Raw genomic sequence first — 10289 nt, 5'->3', positions numbered from 1 at the left:
CTTGTCATTGTTGACTGACGCTCTTCTGGAATGTCAGGAGCCATAATAATGTCCTTTGCAATGAAAATGGTGCTGTGTAAAGGACAGTGAGAGTGTTCTCTTATAGCCTGCTAATTGACGGTGAACAATAGTTGTTTCCTTAATGGACCGTTAAGCAGATGTTAAACTAAAAAAAAAAAAAAAGCATGGGAAAAGAAACCTGAAGCCACAGCTGTCTCTAGAGGTCCCTTTGGGCATTCTTTGAACACACAGAGAAAACATCTTTGATGTCGTGGAGCTGGCTCTGTGTCTGTGGGAGGGGTTCTCCTTCTGGTGACTGACAGTTCTGATAATACTAGCATTGCCTATCTGTGCACCTATCTACTTATCACTGGCGTATGTAAAGGAACACCTCCTTTAAAAATACAAACTTCCGGTGGACTTTAAAGTGGTTCTGGAGCTTCCTTCCAGGGCTGGCCCTCCCATGAGACAGACTGAAGCAGCTGCCTTGGACGGTGGAATCCCTGGAGTCGCTTGGCAGCAGCTTCACTTCAAAGTCTTGCAATAATAATAATAATAATAATAATAATAATAATAATAAATCATTTATACCCTGCCCACCTGGCTGGGCTTCCCCAGCCACTCTGGGCGGCTTCCAACAAAATATTAAAATACCGTAATACATCAAACATTAAAAGCTTCCCTAAAGAGGGCTGCCTTCAGATGTCTTCTAAATGTCAGGTGTTGTTTATCTCTTTGACATCTGGTGGGAGGGCGTTTCACAGGGCGGGTGCCACTACCGAGAAGGCCCTCTGCCAGGTTCCCTGTAACTTGGCTTCTCACAGCGAGGGAACCGCCAGAAGGCCCTCGGCGCTAGACCTCAGTGTCCGGGCAGAACAATGGGGGTGGAGACGCTCCTTCATTTAGGGCTTTAAAGGTCAGCACCAACACTTTGAATTGTGCTCGGAAACATACTGGGAGCCAATGTAGGTCTTTCAAGACCAGTGTTATGAGGTCTCGGCAGCCGCTCCCAGTCACCAGTCTAGCTGCTGCATTCTGGATTAGTTGTAGTTTCCAAGTCACCTTCAAAGGTAGCCCCACGTAGAGTGCATTGCAGTAGTCCAAGCGGGAGAGAACCAGAGCATGCACCACTCTTGCCAGGCAGCCTGCGGGTAGATAGGGTCTCAGCCTGCATACCCTGGAAAGTGAGGCTTTGGTGGGGGCGACACCTTCCTATTTCACCTCGGGTGGTGAAACGGGATGGGCCACACTTCTTTCTACTATGCAGAAGTGGCAGCACGGGACAGTTTTGTATCAGAGATTTATGTAAGTTAAGCATCCAAGGAGAAAAAAGTTAACAGAGATTTATTACCTGCCTTGGGAAGGCTGTATTTATTTAAAGATAGAAAGGCAATATACACATGTTGTAGGTTTTTTAATACATATATATATATATATATCGTATATTTCCGCGTATAAGATGCCCCCAGGTATAAGATTCCCCCTATTTTTTGAATTCCAAATTAAGAAAACACCTCTCAGCACTACCCATGTATAAGATGAGCCCTAATTTTAAATCAATTTTTTTGGGTAAAAAAACCTAGTTTTATACATGGAAAAAAACGGTATATATAATACGTTAGTATTTGCTGATTGGATATGGTGGTCTTTAGTAGTGTTGTCCAATCTGCCCCTTGCATGCTACTTTCCACTGACATTTAACTTGTGCAAAACCTTGTTTAGGTTTCTGCAGCTGCCAAACTTGCGTTACTTTCCAGCATTACATGCAAACCCTTTCACATACTACCCACTGAAAACAACAGGAGGGTAATTCCATTAAAATGTCAACCTACAGACCCATTTTTCATTTTCATATATACTGAACGTGCTCTTTATAATCTTAAAGAAAACTTTCCAAATTTCCATCTGGTAAGCAGCTTTTCAAGACGACATTTTACATACAACTTAGAATTTTTCTACTCCTCAAGTATTGATTTTTCTCTAACAGCCCCCACTCTTTTTCTTGAAGTATATACAAGTTCCTACCAGTTTCCACTCAGATGGGTCAAGGAGGGGGAGGCCCAGACTGATGAGCCAGGCTGAACAGGTGGACTCATTTACAAATCCAAAACTTCACCTCCGGAGCCAAAGGCTTCTTACTTTGCCTCACAGGGTGACAGTACAAATGTAGAAATGTAGAAATGTTGAAGGCAGTGTTGAACACAAAGTGTAAATGGATATTTCACATATTTAAAAATGAACACAGGGGAGGATGCCCTCGTAGGAAATATGATTATCCTGAAAGAAAACACAGATGCTGAAGCAGTCACTGAAGTACTGGTTTCAGTTGGCAAATTTGTTATTGTTGAGTCTGAGATGGAAATTGAAAAGAAAATGGTTGACGGTATGATGATCTTGAATATGAAATCCTTGTGTTAAAAAATGGGACTCCTCTGACATTTGTCTTCCTTGCAAATGAAGATGAAGATTAGGTTGAAAAGAAACAAATAGTTTGGGCACTGCCACAGCCAAGTGCAAATTCCCAAGGGCATTACAACTTCCCACATGGACTCCGTGCAGATCTGCAATTTGTTAACACATAGTAAAGCCTTATATGCATGAGGCCTTTATTTGTGTATCTGTCAGTGAATAGTCACTTGTTGGTCACAGGTCATTTATCGGAAAACTTTCTTTCCACAGTTTCCAGTAAACATTCCTGTAACATTGACACCTGCTCATGAAACATTAGCTGTTCATGTATTTTTTGCTGCAGGCAGATATACAGGGCGAGTCCTTTAAAAGAGGCCCTGTAGATACAGAGTACACATGTTCCATGGGGCCTCTTTTAAAAGACTCACCATGTGTGTGTGTGTATACACACTTTTAGAGAATACAGTGGACCCTCGGGTGGCGAATGTGATCTGTGCGGGAGGCACGTTTGCAACCCGCAGTCTTCGCAACCTGCAGTGCCGCATCGGCACACGTGCGATTTAGCGCTTCTGCACATGTGCGACCACCGAAACCCGAAAGTAACCCGTTCTGGTACTTCTGGGTTTCGGCGGGTCCGTAACCCAAAAAAAACGCAACCTGAAGCATCTGTAAGCTGAGGTATGACTGTACAGTTGTCTTAAGTTGCAGATAAATTCTCGAGGTTGCGAAAGTATTGTGTTGGCCACATCTTTCAAAACACAATAAAAATAAAGGATTTATACTTTGTTGGCATACTTATTCCTTATATTTGTAGGGAAGATCAATCCAGCTAACACACAAACAGTTTAATGTTAATTGCAGTTCAAATAAAATTAGCTAAACACACAGAATATTATGTAAAGAAGCTTATAAATGCCATTACCCAGGATTGGATAGTTCCTGAGCCTTTGCTAAACTGCTGTGGTCTTCTGGGAGATTTGCGTGAGAGAATTATACAGCACCGGGTTGTATACGCATTTGCTTCCAACTTTGCATGAGAGAGAGACAGACAGAAGGATTAAGAGTGAATCAATGTCTCAAGCTATTAAAAGTAAATAATGGAAAGATTACAGTTCTAATCGCTACAGGGAAAAAGGGCAGGCAAAACAGACAGCGGATAATCCTTTTTGGAAGCTACTAGTTCTGCCTAACTGTTCAGAGACAGACATCATTTGACGTTTTACATGCAAATTGTAATGTTGGTGGTTCTCAGACATTTTTGAGAAAAATAAAATTGGATGAGTTTTAAGCCTGCACATCGTAAGCAGCAAAAGCTTTCTGTTCCTCCTTGAATGGGAAAGTTTAGTTTATCTTTTAAATTTATTTATTTTGAAAAAGTCTAAAGTGTAATTGCATCCTAAAAATAGATTTCAGGGTGGTGTTGTGGTTAAGGACAGTAGCCCCATGGCTTGCTTTGGGTTTAGTTTCCCAAGTCTTAGTTGATGCAGATTTGATTAGTCTTACAGTCTTTGGTCAGTTTTGCATGTTTTATTTTTTATCTTAAAGGGTATAACAGCGTGGCATCCTATGTGGGCAGGTCCACCTGTTCATGCTTTAAATAAAACCTTTGAAAGTGCAATCCTATGCATATCTGCAGAGAGGGAAGTCCCATTGAGTTCAATGTTGCTTCTGGGTAAGTGGATTTTGGATTGATTGAGAAAAAGGACAAGTTTCTGAAATAGATTGAAGAAGAAAAAATGAAACTGCATTGCTTCTGTTAGAGACGGTGGTGACCACTAACCTAGATAGACAAATCCATGATGGCAATGCTTCTGAATACCAGTTGCTGGAAACCACAACAGGGCAGAGCGCTCTTGTGCCTGAATCCTGCTTGTGAGCTTTTGACAGGCATCTGGTTGGCTACTGTGAGAACAGATGCTGGGCTAGACTGGCCATTGGCCTGATAAACAGGCTCTTCTTATGTTCTTATTGCCATTTATGTACCATATTTTTCTCCAAGGAGCTCAAGTCAGTGTACATGATTCTCCACTACCCATTTTATCTTCACAACAGCCCTGTAAGGTGTGTTAGGCTAAGAGGCAGTGACTGGCCCAAGGTCATCCATTGAACTTCATGGTTGGATGGGGAATTCGAACCCTGGCCTCCCAGATCATAGTCCAACACTCTGTCTAATGGTCCTTTTAAAGAGGATTGAATGGCTTCATGGAAACTAGTAGCCAAAATAATGAAAAATGGCATATTCAGGGGCAGTACACTCCTGATTATCAGATGCAAGATGTAAACAATCCAGAATGGCTGTTTCCATCAGGCCATGTTTGTGAATGACATAAATGGACATTCACAGGTGGCTGGCCAATATTAGAGCTAAAATGCTGGACTGGGTACCAATTTGGTCTAAGGTGTCTTGAGGCATTTAATACTGGTGTACATTTATTCATGCTGCTGAATATTAAAATGCAGAAGAGTAAGTACTAACTCCCATATGCTGTGTTTATTGCTGCAGAAAATGCTCTGCGTTATTTCACATTCTCTACCTCTATATTGATGTTTATTGATGCCCTTCTTCCCTTCCTTATTGCGGGAAGGTCTGTTTTGTTTTAAGAGGCAGAAATTAATTTCTCATGCCTTGTTTTTGACCCAAACACAGGAGACGAGGGGGTTGGGAGAGAAGAACATTTTTCTTGTGTGCTTGTGTGTGTGTTAAAGAAATAGATGGAAAACAACTGGCTTGGAGAGCGAGAAAATATTTTGTACTACCTTCCTTGGAGCTGAGATTTCTAGTGTAGCATTCAGTTCAGTTCATCTGAATAAAGTTTGAATATTTTAGAATTTTGTATGGTTCTATATTAAACAACATTTATGCTGCATAAATTTAGAATTTCCCTCCTTTTTTCTTTGTGTGTGTGTGCAAAACTAGAGAAAATAAAACTTAATTTTGATCAGACTGATTGCTGTACTATGTGGGGGAAAAACAGGAAATGAGACACACAGCCACCCAATGCCTTTGAGATGGGGAATTTTACTAGTCATACACATTGGTGCGAAACCCTATTAATTTTTCTAGGATTAGTGTCAGTGCTCTGCAAATTCTTCCCCACTCCCATTTCCACTCTAATAAATTTTTCGGTAGTTTTGTTGACGCATTGCTTTTCACGGTCAGGCTAATATTTACGGGCACTTGGGGAGGAGCACATAAACCTAAAACATGTAATATAAAATTCACTGTGTTCCCTTCCCTGTGTTTGGCTTAAAAAAATAATTGTAATAAGTGAGAGTTGATTTTTTCAGTGTAGGCTGAAGCCCAAAAGGATTGCGCTGGAGTGCAATTACTTACCAATTTATTCACAGTTAGCCCATTTAAATTGCTTAATTTTCTCTATTGCTGTAACTTTTCCATGATTTTACACTCCTCTTCCTCTTTTCTCTTCTGCCTGTTTCACTTAATGCCTTCTTATCTACTTCTATTTATTTTTGCAAATACATGTCTTCTGTACCAATCTTTCAGGCCATTCCTAGGCCTTCATGGAACCTCCTACACTTTCAGCTGTCAAACTCCTTCCTCCTCTTTCTTTCCATTCCTCTTCTTCAGTCATCGGATTTCTGTAACCGCTATAGCCAATCAACGTTGCCATTCTTTGTATTCTTGTGTGCATATGTAAGCTTTCAGTGCTGTTTGGATTAGCATTGAAGACTCATTTGGCAATTCCAGCAGAATGTAATAATTTTTGATGATTGAGCTCTTTGTGGACTCTCAAGTGGAGGAAGGAAATGGTTCTGATGACATTGCTGGAACCAGTCTTGGGCATTACTCAATAGTTACATTTTCTCCCACCCTTCCTCCGAGCATCTTAGAGCTCCAATTTTATCATTGTTTTACTCCAATGAGCTACATGATTCAGTGGGGACTCATGACTCTTCACTCTCGGTTTTGGACATAATGCTAAATGAGTTTGGATTCTCCCTGAAGGAGTACTGTAGGTGTGTGGTTTGGGGGATGCTCCTTGATCCACTTCTGTCACTGGAGGTACAGTGGTACCTCAGGTTACAGACGCTTCACATTACAGACTCTGCTAACCCAGAAATAGTACCTTGGGTTAAGAACTTTGCTTCAGGATGAGAACAGTGGGAGGCCCCATTAGCTAAAGTGGTACCTCAGGTTAAGAACAGTTTCAGGTTAAGAACGGACCTCTAGAACAAATTAAATTCTTAACCCGAGGTACCACTGTACAGGTGTCCTTAGTGACTAGGGTAGAATCTACACACATATAAAAACAGTTCTGAAAATGCTATTTTTAAAAAGGTGTTTTTAAAAATACGTTGAATTTTCCATTAGGCTCACTATCTAGTGTCACATTGTATATTGCACTTAAAACACACTTAAAATGTTTTATTTTGCAGCTGCATAGCAGCTCTATAGCTGAGTCCTAGGAGTGCCTTTTTTTCCTTATTTCGGCAAGACAGTTGCGGTCCTTTCTGGATCAGGATAACTTGATCATAGTTGTTTGTGCACCAGTAACCTCATGCTCTCTATGTGGGGTTGGTTTGGAGGCTGCAAGTGGTGCAGAACATGGTGGTTAGGTTGCTTGTGGGTGTAAGCTACCACTGGGCATATAATTCCTTACTTTCAGAATTTGCACTGGCTGCCAATTTGCTACCAGGTTGAGGGTATTGGTGCTAACATAGTCTTATAATTCCCCCTGTAAGTCAAGGCCAGGTTACTTGAGAAACCGCTTTATCTCTTATAAACCCAGTAAATTGCTGCGGTCTGTAGGAGAGTTTCTCCTGCAAATTCTAAAGATCTCAGAAGCCCACTCTGCACTAACTCTTTTCAGAAACAGTTCACAACAGTTTTGTTCATTCAGTCTTTCCCAGCTGATTGGGCTGGGTCTTTACCCATGAAGGTCCACTTGTCAGGGTTTTAGTCTTGTTTTAAATTTATTTGCTGTTACCGTGTTTTAATTTTTTAATTAATGTATGTGTAAATTGCCGAGAGACAGTGGTTTAGAAGGGAATTAATAAACTAATTGTGACAATAAGAAGAAACAATAAACTATGGCTTAGAAGCGTTACTATCTACACCAGAGCTTTCCAAAATTTTCATGTTGGTGACACACTTTTTAGACATGCATCATTTTGCGACACAGAAATTCCGTTTTACTTGCAAGCCGGAGGTTAAACTAACCCCTTTCCAGCCCTGGGAGGAGTGTGGGGAGCATTTGTGTGACACACCAGCACACTGCAGCCAACACACTAACGTGTCGCGACACACAGTTTGGAAAGCTCTGATCTGCACTGTTCGTCTCCCTCTCTGATACCTTTTGGCATTTACTTATTTAAGAGCACCAAAATCTCTTAAGTGGTTTACATATGTGATAAATTAAAATCACTGATAAAATCAGATGTTTTAAAACAGGTTGAACAACTCTTTCCCCAAAATATAAATAAAAGCAGCATGTTAACAAATATACACTATAAAATAATGTTACATATTAAAATACTGGTTAAATTTACATGTCTGGGTAGGCTTGCCTAGACAAAAAAGTTTTTACCAGGCACGGAAAACAGTGCAACAAAGAAACCTACCTACACTGAAGCGCTGGTTCATTATAAGTGTTTAACAAACATTATGTGGCTCTTGTAAAAGTGCCAGTTCTAAAGATCAAAGCATTTGAGTGGCATATAATTGGTAAATGATGGTTTATTGTTGCAGAAACAAGCCTCGTTGAGCCTTTGATTTGCTCCTTCCTCCCCTTATGAGGAGGATTTTGGAAACTTTTGCTTCTACTTTTGCTTAACCGCACTTTAGCGTTAAGCCCAAAGCCATGGTTTATTATCCTTGCTTATTTGCCTAAACCACATTTAAGGTTAACCATACTTTGAGTTCAGTTAATTGAAAACGGAAGTGAAAACTAACAAGTTTCTGTTTGCAGCCATATTGGAAGAAGTGCACAAGCCCAAAGTTAGTGCATTTTAGCACTTAGCCATAGTTTAGCATTGTCTCCAAACCAGATTACTGGCTGTGTCTCTTAAGTGAACTAGTGCATGCAAATTGATTTGTGTGGTATAGCTGAAAGCTGCAGCTACTTTCGTTAAGTATGTATGTTGACATAAAATGTATTGTGAGGCCATTTGGGGGGCTCTTACATGAATAGATAGATCCATGTGGACTTTATATGCAGCTTCTGGCTTTTTCAGTTTTTGTTCTTCAATTCAGAACTCTTATTTTGTTGAGGCTGAAAGTGAGTTGTTGAAATACGGGAGGGGAGGAGGGGAAATCATCTGGTTTATTTCTTCAATTTTAATTAAAGTCATTCGGCTATCTTCCCCTGTTAGGATATCTGAACCTAAGGGGTCCGGATCCAGTCACCTCGTGCCCTTGCCGTTAGCATGAAGGAGTCAAGCAAACACCAGGGTGGGTTTCACAGAGAAAAAGGTTTATTGCAGAATCTGCGCAGAGAGACAGCCAGTGGAATAGCTTCCAAAGACCGGCCGCGCCCCTATTGTCTTCCAAGCATTCTTATACTGAAGCTGCCAGCTTGGCTCCCCAGTTGCTCCCCAATCAACAGGCAGAGATACACTTTATTACCTTATTAGGCTAGCTAAGCCCCCCCTCCCTTTTGCAGATCTTTGCAAATATTATTTGCTTCGCGTTATAAATGTTTGCATCTTTGCACAGCTGAGGTGAGAAGTCAGACAGGAAAACCACTACCGGCCTGCAGAGCTGAGCCTCTTCAGTTTCAGCTATGTAGGAGGCCAGACAGGAAACCCACTGCCGGCCCGCAGAGCTATCTTGCATAGCTGAAACAATTGTTAGCTGGAGCTAGCTAAAACACGATGGAGTTTTACCTCCCCCCTCTTCTCTCCTCTCCCTTCACTCCCTCCTCTTCTTCTTGATCACCGTCAGGTGCATCAACAGGGACAGAGCGATACTCCCTCAGGTAAGCCATCACACGGGGGCCCATCATGCGAGACATCATTTTCTCCATCATATTCTGCATGCATTGCATCAAGCAGGGAATACAGAAGCAAAGAAGCACTAAAAGCACCAAGGGGCCTGCAGCCATAGTAAATATCCTCCCCATCCATCCCGGGGGCGTACGTGCCAGCAGAAATACAAAAGCATCAAGAAAATCAGGGGCATACACAGAACCCAAGCCCACCAAGCCCCGGGAGTCCAGGGCTCCTCCCACCACATATCAGGCATGATAGGGGCGTGGAGAAGGGCTTGGCTATCAGGAACGTTGGGGGTACTGGCGTTGGGTACCCCTTCCATCCTCTCTCTTCAGCCGTGCGTAGAGCTATCAGCTTCCTGGAGTGACAGCAGCAGGGCAGTCGTCCGTCGGGCGCCTGGAGATGGTCAGCCGAAGAGGATCTTGCGGGTTAGGAGATACAGTCCAGTCTGATGATGCCGCCTTCACACGAGTATGGTGGACCCAAGGGGCGATGCCAGCAACCTTGACAGCAGTGGGTGTAGAGAGAAGCACAGTATAGGGTCCCTTCCAGCAAGGCTGTAGTGGAGTTTGGGCCCAGTCTCTCACCCACACATCATCGCCTGGCTCGAAACGGTGTAGGGGCTCGACCAGCACACACGGGGTACGAGCCTGGGTCCACCTGTTGAGAGAAAGAAGAGTGCGGGAGAGTGACTGCACATAATGATCTGTTTCAACATCCTGGACCGGGGTGGGGGAAATCATGCGTACATAGGGAACAGGTCTCCCAAACATCAGTTCAAAGGGAGAGAGATGGGTTCGCTTGGATGGGAGACTTCGAACCCGGAGCAGGGCGAGGGGCAACATCGCTACCCAATTGGACCCTGTCTCTTGTGTCAATTTGGACAGTTGATTTTTCAAAGTCCTGTTCATCCTCTCTACTTTTCCAGA

At 42.4% G+C, this 10289-nt stretch overlaps 1 protein-coding gene and 1 long non-coding RNA gene across 4 annotated transcripts in view; one reads left to right on the top strand and one right to left on the bottom strand.

The window, feature by feature from the left end:
• Window positions 1-10289, bottom strand: part of LOC308480336 — a 104539-nt gene that overhangs the window by 56747 nt on the left and 37503 nt on the right. The gene's annotated exons all lie outside the window — the stretch shown is intronic.
• The window catches only part of EDN3 (endothelin 3), a 42780-nt gene that overhangs the window by 21941 nt on the left and 10550 nt on the right, over window positions 1-10289 (top strand). The gene's annotated exons all lie outside the window — the stretch shown is intronic.

The sequence above is a fragment of the Podarcis pityusensis genome, assembly GCF_964106645.2.
Source record: "Podarcis pityusensis genome assembly, chromosome: 6".
NCBI classification, from domain to species: domain Eukaryota; kingdom Metazoa; phylum Chordata; class Lepidosauria; order Squamata; family Lacertidae; genus Podarcis; species Podarcis pityusensis.
Note: the sequence above shows the minus strand (reverse complement) of the source record. Positions and strands in the feature narration are given on the sequence as shown.